This window comes from Ursus americanus, chromosome 3 (genome assembly GCF_024610735.1).
Source record: "Ursus americanus isolate L20-20 chromosome 3, mUrsAme1.1.p, whole genome shotgun sequence".
NCBI classification, from domain to species: domain Eukaryota; kingdom Metazoa; phylum Chordata; class Mammalia; order Carnivora; family Ursidae; genus Ursus; species Ursus americanus.
Window position 1 is genome coordinate 45,421,915 of NC_142129.1, and position 18,192 is coordinate 45,440,106.

At 41.5% G+C, this 18,192-nt stretch overlaps 1 long non-coding RNA gene across 1 annotated transcript in view; it reads left to right on the forward strand.

The window, feature by feature from the left end:
- LOC123789575 (uncharacterized) overlaps positions 1–18,192 on the forward strand; it is a 43,734-nt gene that overhangs the window by 12,798 nt on the left and 12,744 nt on the right. The window contains exon 2 of the long non-coding RNA XR_006778841.2: positions 10,810–10,892. This is a non-coding gene — a long non-coding RNA (uncharacterized LOC123789575). The remainder of the gene's footprint in view (positions 1–10,809; positions 10,893–18,192) is intronic.

The following is an 18,192-nucleotide window of genomic DNA, read 5'->3' on the forward strand; positions in this document are numbered from 1 at the left end:
CCAGCACAACTGAATTGCACACATTATTGAAATTGTCTACAAACTGCACCGGGTTTAAAAATCAGTGAACGCAAAAGCCCTTGGATAATGTCAAGTTTAATATAACTCAAAAGGCAAGATGGTGGGGGAGGGGGGATGCAAAACAAAGCCCTGTTCAAGCCCAGAACACTCATTTATTGCATTCTGTTGGAGGACCCAGATTTTTCCCTCTTGGAAATCATCCGGGAGAAAAATAGGGAAAGACAGAGGTAGAGGATGAAAATCTGAATTGTGTCCCCACCTGGATTTGAAAAAGAAAATGTTCCTTGAGACTAAGCTTCAAATGCTGCCTGATTTGCTGTCTTCCATCCCTCAGACAGGAGTATCTACTATACTGTGTGGGTATAAAGTGTGTCCCTGTGTCCTCTGATGGGCCTACAAGGTCACAGGAACCTGTTAGCACCGTCTTGTATGAAGAAACGAGATGACCGAGTCTGACCTTCCTCTTTCTTCCTGGGAGTCTTATTCTCCTCCTTCTAAGGACCTTGGCAGAGGCTCCCGCTCACTCATCCATCTTTATTTTGCTAATATCACTGCTTGGCTGCCCTCAGAAGATGGAATCATGGCTTATTTCCAGTTTGAGTAATGACAGGATTCACCATTTTCCACCACGCAGGTTTCTGGCAGCTTTTAAAGAAATCGTTACAGGTTAAATAACCAGAGGCAGAGGCCTTAATGCACTCTCGTTGGCAGCTGCCCTTTCTCTAGTCCAGATATTGAGCAGTTCCCTCTGTCCTCCACGACAAGTACATTTGAGAATATTTTCTATGTGGTCAAGTAATGTCAGACTTTTAAAAAGCCCTGAGAGGGGAGAAGGGAAAGAATCAATCTTTGCACTAAAATTGAGAGCTTTTCAGATCTAATAAACTTAGACAGAAGGTGACATCTCATTAGTCCATGAAAAATCTCTTCCCTTTCTCCTCAAGAGGGGATTGGGGTTGCCCAGCGAAAGAGCCCTAAAGAAGCTTAGTGGCCTGGCCTAGGGAAGCCCCACCCCTACAAAGCAGGCCCCACTTCCCTGAATTTGCACAATAGCTCCAGAAAGGGTCTTGAAAGCTCCCCCAGGGACCCTCTTGCTGGATGGACTCAGGGGAAAGAACATGGGCCTTGGAATCATAAGCTCTGAGTTCATGGCCTGGCTGCCACCTACCCACTGTAGGATCTTGGACAAGTAGCTTGACCTTTGGGAAAGTCTCCTTCTCCTTACCTGGATTTCGGGGATACGACAGTAGTAACACCTATATTGTAAGACTGAGTACCAAGCATGATGACATTTATAAGGACACTTGTGCATAGCTAGTGCCTAATTAATGACCACTGTTACTGTTATGATTGTTGACATATTATTTAACTGCCCTCTCAGCAAGCCCATTTGGATGTTTCATAAGTTTCTCAAATGTAACTTGTCCAAAATAGAACTCTTGGTTTACAAGTTCTACCCTCTTCCAGAGTATTCTCCCCCAAATGTTCCATGTTAGCCTTCTCTACTCCCAGAAAAGGGTAACCACCATCCCGCAAGGGACCTGGAATTATCTGTGACCCCTCTTACCTTTAACCCCTACGATGAATTCAAATTAAGCCCTGTTCTGCCTTCAAAAGTTACCCTAAATGCCATAACTTTTCCTATCTCCACTGCTACTCCCAGGGTCTGAGCCACTATCATCTTCCACCTAGAGGCCTGCACAGCCTCCCACTGGCCTCCCTGCCTCCACGCTTGACCTTCCTACAGTCCATTCTCCAGAGAGCTGCAAAGTAGTCTTTTTTAACAAAGGTAAAACAGATCAGGTCACTCACCTGTATAAAACCTTGCAATGCCTTCCATCCTCTTCCAAGGCCACAGACCCCTACACAACCTGGCCTTTCTGTCTCTCAACTTCATCTCCTACCTCCTGGTTCATTATGCCCAAATCACAGTCACACATCAGGTTTATTTGCATCTCAGGGCCTTTGCACATGCTGTTCCCACGTGCTGTCTGAAACCCCCCACCCCACCGCCTATCTTTGCATAGTGGCCTGACTCTTATGATTGAGGATTCTGCTCAAATATCACCCCTTCGAAGAAGGTTTTCTGACTTATTTGAAATTACTAGGGTCATTCTCCATTCACTTTATTTGTAACCCTTTAAATTTTTTTTCACGGTGTTTATCACCAAGATAATAAAAAAGATTCAGATAAAATATATCTATGTTTTAAAAAATATATATCTCTGTTCTAGTATGTAAGCTTTGAGAAGACAGAGACTTCTGTCTTGCTCACAGCTCTGTACTCATCACTAGAATAGTGCCTCAAACATTTGTTGAATGAATGAACAGAAGCATCATTAATGGTACGGTGTTTTAATTCCATCTCATCACCTTCTCCTATGGCCTTATGCACATGTACCTCGGTTCTCATTTCCTGCCCACTGTTTTTCCTTTTGGGGTCATGACTACCAACTGAATAACCAATTGGCAATGTGTTAAGAGCAGCGGTTGGATTAGGGGTGGGGAGGTGAAATTCCTAAAATAAGATGTGCTTCTTCTAATTGGAGTTTTTGTTGTCTTATCATTTTGTAGCTTTAATGGTGAACATTTGAGACTCTCAGGCTGTGGGGAAGACCTCTGGGCTGTGAGCTCCTAAATCCTACCTTCTATCTACACAGAGTGAGTGGGGAAGGAGGGCTAGTTCTACTGTTGTTTAATAAACTGGACTCCTCCATTCTCCCATAGATTTCCTTGAAACAATTGACAGGGATACACAATTGTGTCATTTTTCCTCAGGTGGAAAGCCTATGGCTTTGCCTACCTTTATTGGCATACATTTCTCTACCTGACTTTTGAATACAAAAGCAAGAGAGTGGCAGGATAGTAAACCTCTTTTAGACCAGCACTTTGTAGAACACTGTTTTAAGGGTATTAACAGAAAAGACAATAGAAAATCCAAACAAACAAGCAGATGCTCCTGTTTCAAACTACCCAAGGGCTCATACTTCAACTAAAACAGTACGAGCTTCCATCTGCCTGACCCAATGGTTGACAGCCAGTGTGGTGGGGTGATGAGAGCCTGGACACTGGAGTTAGACAGGCCTGGCTTTCATCCTGGATCTGTCTTTTCCTAACCCTCTTTGAACTCAGCGCTCTCATCTGTAGACAGAGATGCTAAGAGCAACTTTATAAGGTTGTCTGAGGAGCTAATGAGCTAGCGTATTTAAATAAGCCCAATCCCTGATATACAGAAGCTGCTCAATGAGTATTACTTCCTCTTTACCTTACCATGATAAAGGAGAGCATTTGCTAGGAATGCCCTGGGTTGCAAGTAACAGAAGACCAATTAGAGAGACTTAAAACTTAAAGGTTTATTTTTCTAACATAACGGGAAGTCAGAGGTAGGCAGTTGCTTGACATTAATTCAGCAGCTTAACAACATTAAGCCTGATGTCTGTGTGTTTCTCTTGGCCTTTTCCTTTTGCTCATAGGGTGGCTACTGCACTTCTACTATCACATTTGTGTTCCAGGCAGGAAGAAGGAAGAAGGAGGAGAGTAAATGTAAAGGGGCAAAGGACCATGTGCTTTTCTACCAGGAAGGCAGCCATTTTTTAAAAGCTCCACCAACCAGAGGTCTGTTTACATCTCATTGGGTGAACTGTGGCAGATGGCCATCTCTAGACCAATCACAGGCCAGGGGGAATGAGATCGCTATGGCTGATGTAGATCCATTGATGAGTATTCTCTGGAGCAAAATCGGAGTTCTGCATTCAGAAAAGGAGTGAGGCGGTGGTAATGGAAAATGAACGCTGAGTATGCAATAAGTCGTGTCTGCCACACAGAAGTAGAACCCATCCATATAGTTCTGGCTAGAACAAAACAAAAGAAACTTCCATCTTGTACTGCATGTTCCAATTACTGATGGAGATCAGCAGCGTTTATGACACTGAAAAAAAATTACTGAGAACCTCAGGGATAAATTTCCTAGGAATGGTCTTGCATGCATATCTGTCCTTCCTCTGACCACTTGAATTAAACACATAAAAGCATTTAGTGGCCCAAATATCAGGCTCCATTCAGAAAATAATTCCCCTGAACTTTAGTGCTCTATGCACTAAAGCTAAAGAAAATTGAGATTAGTCTGGATTTAAACATCCACCCTAAAACTGTATCATTAACTTCAAGCATAGAAATGTTCACAGGCTGTGAAAAAAGGCTGTGATCCAATATTCCCAAATTGTTCTTGGAAAATGATGCCATTGGCTAAATGAGAAATTCATGGAACTGTGAACAGTGTTAAGTTGAAAAGGCCACAGCGGGGAAGGCTGGGTGTCAGGAGGGGGAGCAGGAATCAGGCACCAGGAACACAAAAGAATTACCAAACAATGGGTGTGAAGAAGGATTGAGGATAATTTACTAAATAAGATGATAAACATAAGCATTTGTGCTTAACGAAGAATAATTACAGTAAAAGACTACATTTTGGTCTACAGTAAGCTTGAGTATCTTTTGACAAAACCTATCAGCATGAGAAAGGGCTGTAGAGGCATTCATTTTGCAGCAATAAGAAGTAAATCTGTGAAACTGCCGCTTATGTCTTTGTTTATCCCCCTGAAGCAATAAACGTTGTTGGAACTGGGGGATGGGGAGAGTGGAACCACGTCTTCGGTCCCAGACCTAGAGATCCAAGGGCAAGAGAGAAAGAAACGTGCAACAAGGAGAGGAGAACTGTGGAAAGGCCAGCTGGAGTCCCCAAGGGCACCAACCAGTAGATAAGGGAGGCCTCAAGTGTAAGATAGATTTGCTCTTCCTCTCCCCAGCCACACTTACCTTATTTTTTTTTAAAGATTTTATTTATTTGACAGAGAGAGACAGCCAGTGAGAGAGGGAACACAAGCAGGGGGAGTGGGAGAAGAAAAAGGAGGCTCATAGCAGAGGAGCCTGATGTGGGGCTCGATCCCATAACGCCAGGATCACACCCTGAGCCGAAGGCAGATGCTTAACCCACTATGCCACCCAGGGGCCCCACACACTTACCTTATTTTTATCCCTACCACTAGATGTCTTCTATCCCAGGAGTCCCCATCTTCATAGTGATCACCTATATGGATATTTGAAGCACTTTACCTTCCCACCAGTAGGATATGGGGGTACCCGCTGCTCGGCTTCCTCTCCCACACCCGATCTTTTATTTTAGCCATTCTGGTGGCTGAGTAGTGGTGTGTCACTGTGATTTTTAACTTCCATTTCCCTGCTGACCTGTGATGTTGAACACCTCTTTACCCACGCGTTGGACATTTGGGTATCTTCCTTTGTGAAGTGCCTGCTTCAGACTTTTGATCACTTAAACTTTTGGTTTTGTCTTTTAAAACTTAATTTGTGGTAGTCTTTGATTGCCATGGGGTAGGAGTTCTTAGATAACATATACGCAAATATCTTCTCTCACTTCATAGTTTGCCTCTTTTTCTTTCTTTCTTTCTTTCTTTCTTTCTTTCTTTCTTTCTTTCTTTCTTTCTTTCTTTCAAGATTTTGTTTATTCATTTGACAGAGGGAGAGAGTGAGCACAAGCAGGTGGAGGGGCAGAGGGAGAGGGAAAAGCGGGCTCTGCAGGCTCCCTGCTGAGCAGGAAGCCTGATGTGGGGCTCAATGTGGGGCTCAATCCCAGGATCCTGGGATCATAACCTGAGTTAAAGGCAGGCCACTTAACCAACTGAGCCATCTAGTCGCCCCTGCCTCTTATCTCTTAATGATGTCTTTTGATGAACAGAAAGGTCTTACTACTAGAGAGAAATGTTTCGATGCTCTGTTCAAGAAATCTTTGCATTTCTTAAAGGTCATGAAGATGGTCTCTAATTGCTTCTAGAAGCTTGATTGGTTGTGCTTTGATTTTAAGTCTGTGATGGGCCTCAAATTTTCTCATTTAATCATCGCGAGCTCTCTTTCTAGTAATACCTGACACGTGATTTAGAGCACACTGAAATCCTTTAATTCCAAGAATTACAGTGTCATTTTCAAGCTGAGATAGGAAGGGAGTCTATGTCTATTTATGCCTTCTGGGCAGGGCTTCCAAAGTGCTCTAGACAAGTTTCAAGGCTCACACTAATGCACAGACAGCATCCTTCCTGCATTTCCACCCACAGTGTGAGGTCAGAACATGTTCACAAAAGTACCAGAAGCAGATGGGAATGGAGATAACAGCCTGTCATTATGCATCTCGAAGCCTTGACCTTTTGATTTTAAGTATTTTAAAAACACTTCGGGGTAGAAATACAATTGTCCTGAGTTGCATTTTTACCAAGGGCTTCAAATTGTGCTTGTAACCAAACTTCTCAGGCTCCTTGGGCTTCTTCGGCTCCTTGGTGCCCCAGAGGACAGTCTAACTATGGGGATGTTTTTCTTAGGATGTGGTGGAAGGTGTGCTGCCCTGTCAGGTGAGGCAGACAACACTTCTTGTCAACTGGTCAGCAGCCATGTGAATGGGAGGGGGCAAGGCCTCTCTCACCTGGACCCAGACACATGGATCTCTCTTATTCTGAGAAAGAACCATCCCTTTTAGAAACCCCTCTGCATTCTGAAGCAGAGTGGTACCTTCTTCCAATATTTGTTACATGCCTGCTTCCTGGAAGTTACCTTCATGTGCTTCAGTCCATTAGGTCCTTGCTGCAAGCCCGTGAGATAAGTAGTACTTCAGAGAGGTTAAGTAACATGCCCAAATTCGCAGTCCTAAAGATGACGGAGCTGGCATGTGAATCCAGACCTTCTAACTCCACATTGAATGTTCTTTGTACTCCTTTGCACTAAACGATGCTACCTTTCTTTTCTGCACAATTTTGTCTGCACTAGTCTTTCTTAATGCTTCTCTTAGATGATGTCTTAGCTCAGGCTGCCATAACAGATTGGCTTAAACAACAATTTCTTTCTCGCAGGCTTGAGGCTGGAAGTCCCATGATCAGGGTGTCCACAGAGTTGGATTCAGTATGTCTCCTCTTTTGGGTTGCAGACAGCAGACTTTTTCTTGTATCTTCAAATGGGGGGGGAGGGGCAGAGAGAGCTCCCTTCATCCCCTTGTAAGGGCACCAACCCCATCATAAGGGCTCCACCCCCATGACCTCATCTAAACCCAACTACCTCCCGAGGCCCACCTCTGAGTACCATCACACTGAAGCTAAGGCTTCATCACATGAATTTGGGGAGGACACAAACATGCAGTCCATAACATATAGGTAGTTTTTAATCTAGGATCCTGTTTTCATGCCTTCGTAAAGCCTTGACATTTTAAGGAGATGCTGTTTGCTTGTGCCATTATATGCACAAAGGCCCTCCCTTTCATCAGGTTCCAATTATCGAAAGTTCGCACGAAATAAAAAAGTCACAGTGTTGGATGATGATAAGGCGGGAGCCCCTGAGGTGGCCTTGTTGGCCGTCAAGCGTGGGCAGCCCGGCTTAGTGGTGGGAGCATTTGGTGCCCTCCTTCGCTCCTCAGGCTTTGTGAACGTGACAGCTGTCCTGTTTGTGCTGTTTGTGACTCCTAGAGACTTCCCAGTGCTCTGTAATAGCCCTCAAGTGAAACAATGTTTTCTTTTCTCTTGTGATTATAGGGAAGAAGAATAATGTTCATAATAAATAATCAAGGCCGCTTGTAAATCATATATACAGTACAGAATGTTCTTCCAAGCTTTTTTCCTAATTCTCTTCCCACGTTTCTCCTCTTTGTGTTGTGCTCACATCCCACGGCAGTGAGCAGCATTCAGGCTGGTTAAAGATTGTTGTAGACATTATCATAATCACAGAATCTCTGGGTGGCAAGAAGCACATGCTGTGTTTGTTTAGTGAGAAGTCTCCAATAATAAGAACTGTAGTGAGGTTTACTCAGCTGAAGCTGTTATGGGTCAGAGAGAGAAGAAATACAAAGAGGAAAGGGAGAGGGGACAAGTAAAGAGGGAGGGAGACAGAGAAAGGGGAAATAAGCAGCTGGTAGAGAAGGATGAGGCAGCAACTGTGATTATAGATTGTTTCTGCAAATGTGAGGCTTTTCATAGGTGTATCAGGTAGCTCCAGGAGGGGACACACCTGCCATGGACGCAGCCCCATACATGTGAAACCGCTGGCAGAGAGGAAAACAGAGTAGGTATCTTATACTGAGTCAGGTGTCATGTTGAGTTTGCTTATCAAAGTTTGGCCCGTGGGCTAGTAGCATTGATATCACCTGGGAGGTTGTTAGGAATGCAGAATCACAGACACCACCCCAAACTACTGAATCAGAATTTTTAAGTTAACAAGATCCCCCATATGATCCATAAGTACATTTAAGGTTGAGAAACACTGACCTGTTTCTCACCTGACTCATGCAGGTGGTGGAGGGGCTGATAATGTGGGTTGCAATGAGACACCAAGAGTCATTACTGGAAGAAGCTGGTAACCAAAATGATTGGATGACAGGTAAACAAGGGCAGTGCAACAGAGTGGTTAGGAAGAGTTCAAATCCCAGCCCTGCCACTAACAAGCTGGGTGTCCTTGGACAATAACTTCAACTCTGTTAACAAAGAAACTACAGACTACAAATGGAGTCAGTTGTGCTAAGCCCCATGTCAGCAACCCAAGACTTAATACTTAACCTAATTGCAATTTCAGCCCCTCCCAGGGATGTGACCTTTAACCAGTCAATGGAGAATTACCTGATCAGCAATAGTGAGGTTATCTATATGATAGATCTCTACCTTCACCCACAAAGGAAGGTGACCTTGCCTGAAATATTCCTTTCTTCTCTTTATGACTTCCTTGTCCCAGCTCCTTTCTACATTTAAACCTTCCCTTTTGTACAGCTCTTCAGATCTCCCTTCTATTTGCTAGATGTGTTGCTGCTGGATTCATGAATTGATTCAATAGAGCCAATTAGATATTTAGACTTACTTAGTTGGATTTTGTTTTTGAACAACTCTTTGGGCTTCAGGATCTTCATCTTTAAAACAGTGACAACGATAGCACCTCTGTCAGAGGGTGGTTGTAAGGAAAACTGAGTTTACATATATGAAGTCTCGGAACTGTTCCTAGATGGTTAGTAACAATAGTTGTTATCATTATTATAATTATTTTATTATGTACCTGGCTTCAGCAAGTACACTGAGAGTAAAGAAATTAGAAGCAGGGGGCGCCTGGGTGGCACAGCTGTTAAGCATCTGCCTTCGGCTCTGGGCGTGATCCCAGTGTTCTGGGATCGAGCCCCAAATCAGGCTTCTCCGCTAGGAGCCTGCTTCTTCCTCTCCCACTCCCCCTGCTTGTGTTCCCTCTCTCGCTGGTTGTCTCTCTCTGTCAAATAAATAAAAATCTTAAAAAAAAAATAAGAAATTAGAAGCAGGAAAAGCAGTTTCAAATTTCAGAGAGTCAGATCAAGCTGGGAAGAGAGCAGAGGCAGTCATCTCTGGAACTTGCCCCAGTACAAAAACAGCTGATTTCATCCCTGGGTAAGCTGCTCTCCTGTTTACCAAGGGCACTAATAATAACCAGCCCTTGCATCTGTTCCACACTTCACCCCCCTACCTCCCCCTTCCAGCTCACAGAGTGCTATCCATGCACATCTCCTCTTCACCTCCTTCCTGGATGTGGGCATAGGCTCAGGCTGAGTGTGCCCTGAATAGGAGGATAGTAGGATAAACAGGAGAACATGTGATCCAACTCCAGGGGTCAAAGGAATTCCTGGTTCTGTCCTTAGACTGCAGGCATGTCTTTGTCAAACCACCACTCGCTTGCATCACTCACCTGCATTGACCATCTGTGTAGTAGGAGGAGAATAACATCTGTTGTGAGCATCAGCACTCCCTGACATTGGCCTGAATGCAGAAGATCACCTGGATTCCGCTTCCTACAGCTCTCAGTTTTGAATTTACAAGTATCTAAAAGGGTTGACAACATTTCCAAAGTTGTTGGCTCTGGGAAGTTGAATTGACTTAGTTTGAGAATGAGGCAAGTATCTCAAAAAAATTTACCTCCCTTCCTCCGTTGTTCTAACTACAATGGGTTAACAAGGACCTCTATTAAAATGTCAATACCCCTTGAAAGTAAACGTTAAAATTTATAAGTAGTTTCTCCTTTATTATGAATTACTATAGCTAGATAAGTTCTCATCCACTATCAATAACATTAAGGGAAGAGCAATGTTCTTGGATGGGGTGGATGGGAGGAAGAACTTGGGATGATTGTGTAGAGTAGGGAACTCTCTACATGGGGAAGTTGGGAGAGTAGCCAGGAAATCAAGAGCTTTTGGGGAGGGGGAGAATATTAAAGAGAAGGCAGCAGGAGATAGAATACAGGTCACAAAATGAAATGGGATGACACCAATGAGAGTCTTGATGACTTTGGAACTGGGCCAATGATTGGTGGAAACAACTACCTGAACATACAGTTGGTCCTTGAACAATACAGGGGTTAGGGGCATTGAGCCCACCTTGTGCAGTTGAAAATTTATGTATAACTTCTGACTCCCCCATACCTTAACTACTAATAGTTACTGTTGACCAGAAGCCTAACCAATAACATAAACAGTTGATTAACACATATTTTGCCTGTTATATGTATTATACTCTGTACTTTTACAATAAAGCCAGCTACAGAAGGAGAATGTTATTAAGAAAATCCCAAGGAAGAGAAAATACATTTATAGTACTATACTGTATTTATTTTTTAAAATCCATAGATAAGTGGACCCATGGAGTTCAAACCTGTGTTGTTCAATGGTCAATAGTAATTGCAAATCATCTCCTGGGCTGCTTTGGGCGTTTATGGTATAAAGTGCTAATGTTTTGCTTACAGAATAAACTCAAGGTACTTCATTGGATACCCACAGCCCTCCCCAGCTGAGTGGAACTCAACTTCACGCTCTGAAGAGAGATCTGGTGAGTAGTATCTACCCCTGGGCAGTTTATTAGATTTTTCCCAATTAAAAACAAAAACAAAAAACAAAACAACAACAACAACAACAAAAAACTTCTCAGAATCATTTAAAATAAGATTTAAGGATCCAAGATGTCATTATTCAAATTGCTCAGCCATGAGAATGTCCATTATGTTGTTCCATGTAAGTCTGCTTTTACAAAGTGGGGGGAAGGGGGGACTTTTTGTTAAGTATTTCTTCTGGCATAGTGTCCCAACTGAGTTAAAAACTTAGCCATTGTTAGCAAGTTCTGGAAGAACAACAGCAGTTATTGTTTCAAATAGTCATCAAACAAGTCAAGAGATTCCATCTGATTGGTTGGGTGGAGATTATAGCTCAAGAAGCATACGCGGAGGAAGGAAGAGAGGACTGCAGTGACTAGTGAATTAAAAGAACGCAGGTCAAACTTCATCCTGAGACTGCAGGATCCACTTGGAATTACATAATTCAACTGGATTCCTGAGGTTGGCATGAAAACTGAATAAGGAGAGATCATTTTATCCTTTCGATCTACAATTTTCCCGTTGATGCTATGCTAATCTTTACTATCTCTGATTCAGCCCAGGTATATCTTTAAGTAATTATTTCCAAAAAGAGTATAGAAGAGGTAGATCTTATAAGTAGTTGAACATCTATTCATTTATTCATTCGTTTACTTATTAATGCATTCAAAATATTTGTTTAGGTCACCGTAGGGAAGCACTCGGCTATGCATTGGTGCTACATAGCACTTACTTTCTGGGGAAAAAATATAGGCCAGCAATCTGCAACAAAAATGCTATGTTCTGATAGACATACAGGGTCCTATAGAATTACATGGGGTACCATCTAACCTGACTTATAGGCTCAAGCAAGCTTCCTCAAACAAGGAATATCTAAGTAAAGACCAGACGTTGAAGAGAAACTAGCCAGAAATCCTGTGCAAAGATGGGAGAGGGTACAGTGTGTTTGGACACTCAAAGACAACATGGGCAGAATGCAGAGTGAGCAGGAAAGGGGCAAGAGAAGTATCTAGGGAGGAAGGCAGGTGCTAGATCCTGCAGGGCTGATAGGCCAAGAAAAAGTGTTCAGATATTCCTTAAAGAATATTAGGGAGTCCTTGAAAGGTTCTTGGTGAGAAAAGAGCCTGCCTGCATTGATAGATGGATGGAGAAAAGGCAAGAGTAGAATCAGGGAGACAGTCTAACAGGCCATGCTAGTATCCAGGTGGAAGTTCATGGTCACCTGAACTAGGGAGGAGGAATTGGGGATAAAGGAAAAAGAATGGGTTCATTAAAATGTAGAAGTGACACAACTTGGAATTTGAATGTGGGGCATGAGGAAGGGGAAGGAAGCAAAAAAGCTTTTCTGATCTTTGATCTGAAAATAGATACATGGTAATGCCATTCATGAAAGAGAAACACCTGAGAAGGGTGGGATTTTGAAGAGAAATGATGAATTCCATTTACCAATGTTGAATTTGAAGTGCTTCTGAAAATGTCTTTTTGTTGCTCGACTATAAAATTTGACAGTTACAGAGCTTTTTCTTCACAAAATTTAGTAAACATCATAACATTAGCTTCATGGATTAAAATTGCAAACAAATTAAAGTTACCCTTCTTTAAAAAAAAAAAAGTAAAACTTCTTTCCATTACTTATTTTTACCTTTTTTTTTTTCCCCTGCTTGGGTGCTTGTAGGACTTTTAAGTCATGAGAATATGTCCAAGGAAGTCAGGACCCACCATGAGCTCCTATGTGGGTGCTTGAGATGAATGTGGCATAATGTCATGTCTATTAGTCCAGCTCACAACTGGTGACCGAACTTCACAAAGCTGGGTGCAGGGAACAATGCAGGTGTGAAGAGCCAATTGGACATATTAGAACTTTGAGTCTCATATCTAATCACTTTCCTCCTTTTTTTCATACTCATCTTGACCCTTTTGGGTGGCCTGGCATTTGGGGTTGCCTGGTTTGGGAACAGTTTCATGGATGTGAACTTGGGTGTTTTCTGCCCCTGCGAAGTCATGCCAAGGTTATTGCCACAAAGCAGGCAACTCTGACAGTTTGTGTTAAGTTTTCTGTGCTTCCATCATGCCTTTCTTCTGTTATGTGGACATGGCTATGACATAAGCACATGTAGCAGATCCTCTGTTCTCTGTAGGTCTGTGAGGATAGCCAGATAGCAAAATGATGTCTCCCTGTTTCCATGGAGCTTTTGCTAAGGGAAAAGTTCAGATGGTCTGGATCAACTGAGAGTAAGGTTGGAAGTGAGCATGTCTGACCGAGGAAGATGGTGGGACTAGAGGGCGTATTGTTTTTCTTCCGTTCCATTCCAGATATGGGTAGGGAATGGAGAACAGCCTTCTGTGGGTGTCTCAGGCAATGGCCTATTGTGTAAACCTCTCTCTATATCATCCCTAACTTGGACTGGACACAAAGGATTTTATCAGTATTCTATTTCCTCAGACAATGGTACAGGAGTGGATTCCACCTCGCAGTGGTGTAACTGCTTACCCTGGCCTTAGACAATCATGTTCTTTCCCCCTGGGTAGATGATGTTAACTTCAGATTGACGCAGACGGTACACCTTGAACCAGACTCAGGTTGGCCCTATATGATATCAAGACTGGTTTCTCTTTCTCTGTGAGGTGGGTGAGCCCACTCCTGCTTTTTCCTTGAACCTAATACTGCTTGTTCCTTGGGAATTAGATATGACACTTTGCAAGTCCCCACGCCCCAATGGCAACAGCAACATCCTCAGCCTCTGCTATCAATGTCAAGAATTCTCTGGGGAGGATAAGAACACAGTTTTAACCATTTTACCGAGATTTTCCTCCCAATTACATGGTACAACATCTTCTAGTCACCCTAGAAAGATATTGCCCATAATATAGCCATTGTTTGTTCTGGATTATTTATTTTAGAAGCCTGTCTAGTAAATCTGTAGTAGTATTAAAGGCAGTAAAGGAAATTTAAAGACAGACCTTAAGGCTGGAAAACACTCAATTCTTTACCCCAGTCTTCTGATAAATTTTTTTACTATAATCAGACAAACAATAAAAATATTTCCTAGGGAAATCTTATTTCTATTTATTTTCTGTATAAAGTTTGATTTTAACACTGCATTATTATAATTTCCATAACAATGCTCTACTCTTCTAGTCTCTGAAAATATACACAGATTTAGTTTTCTGAACTATGCAACTCCACAACTTAGGAAAATCTTGTTCCAGAAGCACATGGACTGTCTATAATCGGGTTTGAAAGAATTTTATGACATGCCCACTTTATTCACTGTGACACAATTGAACATAATCATAGGATTATGTTCCGTTCAGGCAGCTCATTTAAACTTTTTTCAACTTTTGGAGAACTAGTTTAACTTCTGTCCCTCAGTTAGGAACAGCTCTATGCAAAGTTGTATTTCAATGTTGGTTGTTCCTGAGCTGTCAGAAAAATAGACAGTTTATGGTCTAAAAATAAATATGATAAGTTTCCTTATTCAAAAATGGCAGAACAGATTTTATACAACTGTTCTACCGAAACACTGCATGTCACTGGTTTTGGAAAATTTCAACATCCAGAATAATAACATGGAAACTTCTGGGCATGAAAACAAGGACTAGAATGGAAAGTTCTTCCCTTCTTTCCCTGTGAAAAGAGAGACAACATCAGCCTTGTGTGCTGGCAGAGAGAAGAGCAAACATACAGTGTTTCTGGCTTCCATATAGGACCCAAAATAAAAAGCAAAAAAGCTCCCAGGAATGCAAGAATGATTAGTTGGTCAAGTTTTCCTTGGCCACTCCCCAAGCTTAACAAGAAGTGCTTCTGTCCATCAGCAGACTCTCACTCACTATCACTCTTCAAATTATTAGACCACTGTTTCTTGAAGAGTGTTCCAGAAATTACTAGCTCTAAAGGATAAGTATTATTTGAACAATGGGTTTCAGGATGAAAAAAAAAAAATCCAGAAACACTGATCTAAACAAGTCTTCATTGGTTTATTTACTTGAGGACTCTGCGTATGCTGATTGACACGCAATGTGAATCTCCAAGAGAGAGCTAGAGAATGCAGTTTGGGACTCCATTTTCTAGTAACCTAGTGAACCAGGCATCTAAAAAAACCTCTTCACAAAACACCTAGAAGTTCTGGGTAAAATATATAAGTAAAATACACAGCAATTCAAAGTTAGGGAAATCCTCAGGGGCAAAAATACAAAGGAGAGACCAGGCCAGTAAGCAAGTGCTAAAGCCACATGTGAACTGGAAGCATTTTTCCAATCCTGGAAACCCAGCACTCTGAGTTTTAACAGCTGCAGGAGAGACAGAAGTTAGAACTGAGACACTGCCATTAAACTTGAATCCTCAAGGGTTTACTCCGTTAGATGAAAGGAAAAACTAGAAAAAAATCTCTGCAAGAAAAGGGAGATGGTAAGGGATGCTTCTACCTTGGACTATGTTATTTATGTGGGAAAAGTCTCACATTATATTTCAGAATAACAGACTCCCTTTATCATCTGAGCAAACATGAGGTAAGAAAATTAACTTACTATAATTTCAGATTATGACGCTCTAGTGTTCCTTGAACAGGAAAACGAAATTCCTTTCTGGAGTTACTAATTCTCCACCCAAGCCCTTCAGTATTTCCATAGATAAAGTCCACAGGACATGAGTTCAAAATTCAAAGTTACAGAACGTGTAAAGAAATAAACTATTATGAGTTTGCAGAAACAATTAACATCAGAATTTTATCTCCAAGGATTTCAGATATTGGAATTATTGGATATGAAATATAAAGTGAAAGTATTTAAATTATTTGAATAAAGGAAAGAGGGAATAAAAACATGAAGAATAAGAGGATTTTACAAAGGAACAGGTAGATTTGAAAAAGAAATAACTAGAATTTGTAGAAATAAGAACATCATTATTGAAATTTAAATTCAATGTTCAGATTAAGTAGCAGATAAGATAGTGTTAAAAACAGAATTTGTAAACTAGAAGGTAAATCTGAAGAAATTATTTAGATGGTGGCATAGCAAGATAAATATGGAGAGTTTAAAAGAAACAGAAAATGTGCAGATGTTACTATGTCTAATAGGAGTTCCAGGAGGAGTGAGTAGAGAGAGAAGAGATAATATATACATAGATTATGGCAGGAAATAGTATGGATTTATAGGAGACATAAATCCACAGGTTTAGGAATCACAATGAATCCTAAGCATGATTAGTAAAAATAAACCGTATCTAAACCTATTGTAACGAATCTATGAAAACAAAGAAAAGATAGTTTATCTTGTCAGAGATAAAAGATTACATACAGAGAAATGTCCGGTACTGATGTCACGACAGCAGACTTCTTAGTCACACCACAGCTGGAAAACAGTAGAATGTTGAGTGGAATGCTGGGAGAAAGTAACTGTCCAGGACTGAGGATTGTATCCTCAATTGGCCTGTCTTCCAAGAAAGAGGTAAAAAAAAGAAATTTTCAGACACACAAACACTGAGAGTTTGCCACCAAAAGATCTCACTAAAGGGAACTTCTAGTTCTTTTTCACAAAAAGGGTGTCCTTTAGGAAGAGAAAACTGATCCCAGAGGAAAGGTCTCAGAAGAAGGAATGGTGAGCAAGGAAATTGGTTTAAAAAGGTGATAAATCTAAATACTTACATGTATAAAGTTAATATTTGAAATATGCATTTATTACATAGATAATATTACATATGTTGTCCTATATGTAATATTACATGTAATATATATAATAATATTATATAGATAATAAAAGAACCAAAATATTAGACAAAAATAATCTCTAAACTGGGATGGAAGGGATTGGAGTTGAAGGGAATGCAGAGTTTCCCCAACGAATTTGAGCACAGATTTGTAATTTGCAAGCATCTTGTGAGTTTGTGCTGCCAGGAAATGTACTTTGTGTTTGACTTGGCATATACAGCTCAATAGAGGCAATCCTGTTCCCATCTTGGGTCCTGTTGGGCTAGACAGGGCTGCTGTTAGGAAGCCTAGTGGCAAGTGTGTTCACAGTGGGTGAATGTAGGGATGCCAGATAAAGCACAGGACACCCAGTTAACTTTGAATTCCAAATAAACAACAAATAAAAATTAATCACCGTTTATCTGAAATTCAAATTTAACTGGGTACCGTCTTTCCATTCACTGAAAATGGCCACTGTCAGCGGATGAAGATTTGGGCAAGAGCGTGGGCCAATCAATGATGGAGGTGAAGACATAGTCCTCAGGGTACCTCAGAGTACTTGTACTTCTAAGTCACACAAGGACCAAAGCAGAAGAAGCTGGTCACATTAGCAGGCTCTCAGCTGATCTTCACAGATAAGCAGATTGTGCTGTGAACTGTCCTCTCAGATCACCTTTAGGGATTTTCAGATTCTGCTGCTGAAAAAGGGGGAATGGAATGGGCTGAAGAAGTGAGCAAAGGAGAAGGGCAAGAGCAATGATTTCTCAAGCCCATGTTTCTCAGAAAGTAGATTATAAGGGTACACTATATATTTGCAGCACCCCTTTAATTTACTGAGTACTTGTTGCTAACGTTAAGGACGTGGCAGAGTCGGGATAGAGATTTACCTGGAATCTAGATATCCCGCATCAACTATCTCATGGAATGTCATGGATGCAGAACACCTTGCAAAGGCACAGTACTAGAGTGAATACCTACTGGTTTTGCCTGCCTGGCATGTGCCCCCCACCCCTTCTGTAACAGCATGCTGGTTTGGCTTTGGGAAACTATCCTACGGGAAACAGTGCTCTTGGAACTGTCTGTCAAGGTGCTAAGCTGCCGTCATAGGAACCAAGTAGAACGTCTTACAATGGATTTGAATCTTGAGAGAAGGATCATAGGATCTCAAAAGGGTAGAAGCTAATGTGTCTAAGATGGTTTCCTGAAGAGCTTCTGCATCCTTGATCATTATAGGCACCCTGGTTTCTGTCTTTTCTGAGGCCACTGCTTTTCCTTGGATTCTGTGACCCACTTCACATGTCTCCAAATATTTATTTTCTTAGCCATGGTTGGTTTCTATTGCTTGTAAATAAATAACTAGAACAGGTGCAAGTACTATAAAATGAGGATTATTATTATTATTATTATTATTACACATTGGTGAGCCACTTCATTTTTTTCCACTTTGTCTTACACATTACAGAATATGCTAAAAACTTCTGCCAGAGTCAGGAGTTGGGTGAGTCAAGGGTAATGCCTCAGGGACAAAATTGAAGGAGGCGCTCACTCTCAAGTTCATGCAAGTGCAAGGCAGGCA